The sequence below is a fragment of the Otolemur garnettii genome, unplaced genomic scaffold (genome assembly GCF_000181295.1).
Source record: "Otolemur garnettii isolate 467f Iridium unplaced genomic scaffold, OtoGar3 scaffold00172, whole genome shotgun sequence".
Classification (NCBI taxonomy): Eukaryota; Metazoa; Chordata; class Mammalia; order Primates; family Galagidae; genus Otolemur; species Otolemur garnettii.
The window spans coordinates 1,929,345-1,935,475 of record NW_003852567.1 but is presented as its reverse complement, the minus strand read 5'-3'; positions in this window follow the sequence as shown (position 1 = coordinate 1,935,475).

Genomic DNA, 6,131 nt, shown 5'->3' with positions numbered 1-6,131 from the left:
ACTCCCTATTCAATAAATGGTGCTGGGAGAACTGGAGATCCACATGTAAAAGACTTAAACTGGACCCGCACCTTTCTCCACTCACAAAAATTGATTCAAGATGGATAAAGGACTTAAATTTAAGGCATGAAACAATAAAAATTCTCAAAGAAAGCATAGGAAAAACACTGAAAGATATCAGCCTGGGGAGACTTCATGAAGGAGACTGCTGTGGCAATTGCAACAACAACTAAAATAAACAAATGGGACTTAATTAAACTGAAAAGCTTCGGTACAGCTAAGGAGACAACAACTGATGCATAAAAACAGCCTACACAATGGGAAAGGATCTTTGCATATTTTGAATCAGACAAAACTTGATAACTATGATCTATAGAGAACTCAAATAATCCACATGAAAAAAGCCAACAATGCCACATATCAATGGGCAAGAGATATGAATACAACCTTCTCTAAAGAAGACAGATGAACGGCTAACAAAAATATGATAAAATGTTCATCATCCCTAATTATTAGAGAAATGCAAATCAAAACCACCCTGAGATATTATCTAACCCCAGTGAGAATGGCCCACATCACAAAATCTCAAAACTGCAGTTGCTGGTGTGGATGTGAAGAGAAGTGAACACTTTTACACTCCTGGTCAGACTGCCAATTAATACAACCTTTTTGGAAGAAGTATGGCGAACCCTCAAAGAACTCAAGCTAGACCTCTCATTTGATCCTGCAATCCCATTACTGGGCATCTATCCAGAAGGAAAAAATCCTTTTATCATAAGGACACTTGCACTAGACTGTTTACTGCGGCTCAATTTATAATCTCCAAAATGTGGAAACAGCCTAAATGCCCAGCAACCCAGGAATGGATTAACAATCTGTGGTATATGTACACCATGGAATACTATCCAGTCATTAAAAAGATGGAGACTTTACAGCCTTTGTATGGAAGGGAAGTGGAACACATTCTTAGTAGAGCATCACAAGAATGGAGAAGCATGGATCCTATGTACTCAATTTTGATATGAGGACAATTAGTGACAATTAATGACAGGGTTGGGGTGGGGGAAGGGGTGAGCACAGAGAGAAAGAAGGAGGGAGAGGTGGGGAAAAGGAAGTGCAGAGATGGCTCGGCACCTGTGGCTCAAGTGGCTAAGGTGCCAGCCACATACACCTAAGGTGGTGGGTTCGAATCCAGCCCAGACCCGCCAAACAACAATAATGGCTGCAACCAAAAAATAGCCGGGCATTGTGGAGGGCGCCTGTGGTCCCAGCTACTTGGGAGACTGGGGCAGGAGACTTGCTTGAGCCCAGGAGTTGGAGGTGGCTGTGAGCATGTGATGCCATGGCACTCTACCCAGGAGGATAGCTTGAGGCTCTGTCTCAAAAAAACAAACAAACAAAAGGAAGTGCAGAGAGAGGGAAGGAGGGAGAGTGTGGGGTCTTGATGTGGGACACACCTTTTTGGGGGCAAGACACAATTGTAAGAGGGACTTTACCTAACAAATGCAATCAGTGTAACCTGATTTCTTGTACCCTCAATGAATCCCCAACAATAAAAAAAAATTGAGAGATAACTCATATATCATAAAATTTACCCCTTTAAAGAGTACAGTTCAATGGTTCTTAGTTTATTTACAAGGTTGTACAATCATCATCACCACTATCTAATTCTAGAGGATTCTCATCACCCCAAAAAGAAATCCCCAAGCCCATTAGCGATCATTCTCAATTTCCCCTACTCCCAACCCCCTCAGTTCTTAGCTACCACTGCGTATTTTCTGTCCGTGCCTAGACATTTTATATAAATGTAATCATATAACATATGGCCTTTTGTGTCTTTCTTTTATTTAAATTTTTTTAATTTTTTTGCAGTTTTTGGCTGGGGCTGGGTTTGAACCCGCCACCTCTGGTATATGGAGCCGGCACTATACTCCTTGAGCCACTGGCGCTGCCCCCTTTTGTGTCTTTCAATTAGCATAATGTTTTCCCCATGTTGTAGCACATATTGTTCTTTCATTCCATTTTATTATTATAACAGCCCTGTTGAGATATAATTCATGTCATACAAAACACCTACTTAAAGTAAAGTGTAGAATTCAAGGGTTTTAATATATTCACAGAGTTGTGTAAACCATCACAATCGATTTTAGAATGTTTGCATCACCCCCCCCAAAAAGAACCATACTAATTAGCATTCACTTTGTATTTCCTCCAAAACTTTTCCCAGATGCAACATTTACAGTTTCACCAACATCTGTAATTAATTGTTTTTTAAATTATAACCACCTTGGTTGATATAGACTAGTATTTCATTGTGCTTTTGATTTGCATTGTCCTGCTAGCTAATGATTTTGAACATCTTTTCATGTGCTCATTGTTTATCCCCTCCCTCCCTGCCTCTCTCTCTCTCTCTCCCTCCCTCCCTCCTTCCCTCCCTTCCTTCCTTCCTTCCTTCCTGTCACTTTGTCACCGTCAGTATCGTGGTGTCATAGGTCACAGCAACCTCCAACTCTTGGGCCCAAGTGATTCTCTTGCCTCAGCTTCTGAAGTACCTGGGACTACAGGTGCCCACCATGTCTGGGTATTTTTAAAGATGGGATCTCGCTCTTGCTCAGACTGGTCTCAAACTCCTGAGGTCAGGTAATCCACCCGTCTCCACCTCCCAGAGTGCTAGGATTACAGGTGTGAGCCACCTTGCCCAGTCCTGTTTATCTTCTTTAGAGAAATGTCTATACAGATCCTATTTTTTAATTGGGTTATTTGCCCTTTTACTGTTGAATTGTAAGAGTTCTTTTTGTATTCTATGTTTTTCTTTATTTAGCTGCAATAAATAGCCTAGGATCTTTATGTATTCTGGATACAAGTCCCTTATCAGATATGCGATTTATAAAATATTCTCCCATTCTGAGGACTATTTTTTTTTTTTTTTGAGACAGAGTCTCATGCTGTCACCCTGCATAGACAGTGCTATGGTGTCACAGCTTATAGCAACTTCAGACTCTTGGGCTTAAGCGATTATCTTGCCTCAGCCTCCCAAGTAGCTAGGACTACAGGTGCCCACCACAATGCCTGGTTATTTTTGTTGTTGTTGTTGCAGTTGTCATTGTTGTTTTTTAGCAGGCCCAGGCCAAGTTTGAACCCACCAGCCCTGGTGTATGTAGTTGGCACTCTACCCACTGAGCTAAGGGCAACACCTGTGGACTCTCTCTTCATTTGATGGTATCCTTTAAAGCAAAGAATGTTTTAATTTTAGTGATGTTAAATGTATCTATTTTTTCTTTTGTTACTTGTGTCATATCTAAGACTCAACTGCCTAATGTAAGGTTCTGAAGATTTACATTAATATTTTCTTTTAAGAGCTTTATAGCTTTAGCTCTTACATTTAGGTCTGTGATCTATTTTGAATTAATTTTTACACATGGTGTGGGGTAGAGGATCTAACTTCATGCTTTTGTGTGTGAATACAGTGTTCAATTATCTCAGTATCAGTTGTTGAAAAGACAATTCTTCTCCCCAGTGAATTGTTGCAGCATCCTTGTCAGAATTTGGCCATAAATGTGAGGGTTTATTCTCAATTCTATTCCATTGCACTATATGTCTATCCTTATGCCATTACCAGACTATCTTGATTACTGTAGATTTATAGATCTTGATTACTGTAGATTTATAGTAAGTTTCAAAACCAGGAAGTGTGAATTCTCTAATCTTCTTCTTCTTTTTCAAGATTGCTTTAACTATTCTGGGTCTCTTAAATTTCCATATGAATTTTAGCATCAGTTTGTTAATTTCTGCTAAGAACTCAGCTAGGACTTTTTTTTTTTTTTTTGTAGTTTTTGGATGGTGCTGGATTTGAACTCGCCACCTCCGGGATATGGGGCTGACACCCTACTCCTTAAGCCACAGGCGTGTCCTCAGCTGGGATTTTGATAGCTTCTCACCACCTTCACACTGAGAAAGCTAAAAAGATAGAGGAAGAAGTTTTGGTCTTGCTATTTCAGGGGTGGCAGAGGTGGGAAAATATCTGCATATAACTGGACCTACAGAATTCAAATTTATTTTGTGCAAGAGTCAATGTATCAAAATATTCATAAAGCATGTTAGTTTATAGTTTTCTTGTGATGTATTTTATTTGGTTGTGGTTATCAGTGTAAAACTGACCTCATAGAATGAGTTGGGAAGTATTCTTTCCTGTTCTACCTTTTGGAAGAGTTTGTGCAGTATTGATGTAGTTTTGAAAATTTGATATAATTCACCAATGAAGCAAACCATCTGCTGGGATTTTTTTATTTTTTATTTTTTTGAGACAGTCTCACTTTGTCACCCTTGGTAGAGTGCTGTAGCATCACAGCTCACAGCAACCTCCAACTCTTGGGCTGAGGGGATTCTCTTGCCTCAGCCTCCCAAGTACTTGGGACTACAGGCACCACCACAATACCAGGCCATTTTTTGGTTGTAGTAGTCATTGTTGTTTGGCAGGCCTGGGCTGGATTCAAGCCTGTCAGCTCTGGTGTATGTGGCTGGCACCCTAGCTGCTGAGCTACAGGTGCCAACACCCATCTCCTGGGATTTTTAAGTGATTAAATATATATATGTATTTGTATGTATGTATATCATACATGCATATATAAGTATCAATATACCTATTCAGTTTTCTATTCTTTAGTTCCAGTAGTTTGTGTCTTTCTAAGAATGTCCATTTCATCTATTTTATCTAATTTGTTGGCATACAATTTTTCATGGTATTGCCTTATAATACTTTTTTACTTCTGCAAGTTCAGAAGTCTCTCTTGTTTTACTTAGTCAGTATAGCTAAAGGTCTTCCAATTTTGATAATGTTTACTAAGAACCAACTTTTGTTTTTTTTGATTTTCCCTAATTTTTATCCTCTAGTTTATTTATTTCTTTATAATTTTCTTCTTTCTACTTTATTATTTTCTTCATTCCACTTGTTTGGGGTTTATTTTGCTCTTCCTTTTTAGTTTCTTAAGGTGGAAGTGTCAGGAGCCAAATGACACCAGATGGCCGCCCATCCCCACCCCCGAGAGTGTGCTAACCTTTATCAGATAAGGAGCTGTTTTTCCCTTATCAGACAAGGAGCTGTTCTTCGCAAAAAACCAGTGTTCCCAGAGAAGCCATAAAATGTTTCAGACACATCGTTTACATTCCCAGCAGGAGATTGATGCAAGCTTCAGCCCAGCCTTCACTCCCGCATTCCTCTGCCCCACCTCTTTTCTTTCTCTGAGTGCCTTAAAAACTGACCTATTACCTCCATTAAACAGACCTTGACAAGGAATCTGCTTGGTCTCGTTCTCTCTTTCTCACCCATTCTTTTTCAGGCTGGGTCCCCCTCGCCCCACAAATAACCGTGTCCCGCAGGACGGGACAGGTGGCGCCCAACGTGGGGCTCAAGGTACGGACCCTCGCCGGACGGACCCCCCTTTTAAAGACCCCGAGAGACGTCCCCGGACAACCTGAAAGTGCAGCCGCCGTCTCGCCGCCCACAAGTTGGATCGTGCCGTGTGAGTTGAAAGTTTCATTCCCTTTTCCTTCCGTCCCATAAGAATGGGCCATAAATTGTCTGAAGAGGCGATTGTCATACAGGATTTAAAAGCCTCGTTCAGAAAAAGAGGAATTAGGGTTAAGAAAAAAGACTTAATAAAATTTTTCATTTTCATAGACCAAGCCTGTCCTTGGTTCCTCATTAATGGTCCAGAAATACACCCTGGAAAATGGCAAAAAGTAGGTAGAAACCTTAATAACCTTTTAAAAACTCAAGGGCCAAACGCCGTCCCCGCCACAGTTTTTTCCTACTAGGGGCTCATCCGAGATATTGTTGAGGGAGCCCACACAGACCCCAATAAGCAGCAACTCCTGTCTGTGGCCGAGTACTGCCTCCGCCCTATTTCCCGGTCAGCTTCCGCGACCTCTGTCCGTTCTCGCTGCCCCTTGGATTCCGGGCCTCCCTCCAATCTTCAGTCTCCGTCTCCTTCTCCTTCTGTTGCTCCTTCTGTTGCTATTAACATTCCCCCCTCAGAAAACCCCCCTCAGCAGGCCACAGCCCCTCTACTCTACCCTACTCTTCCTATGGACCTTCCCTCTAGCGACCCCCTTACATGCCCAGTCTTCCAAAA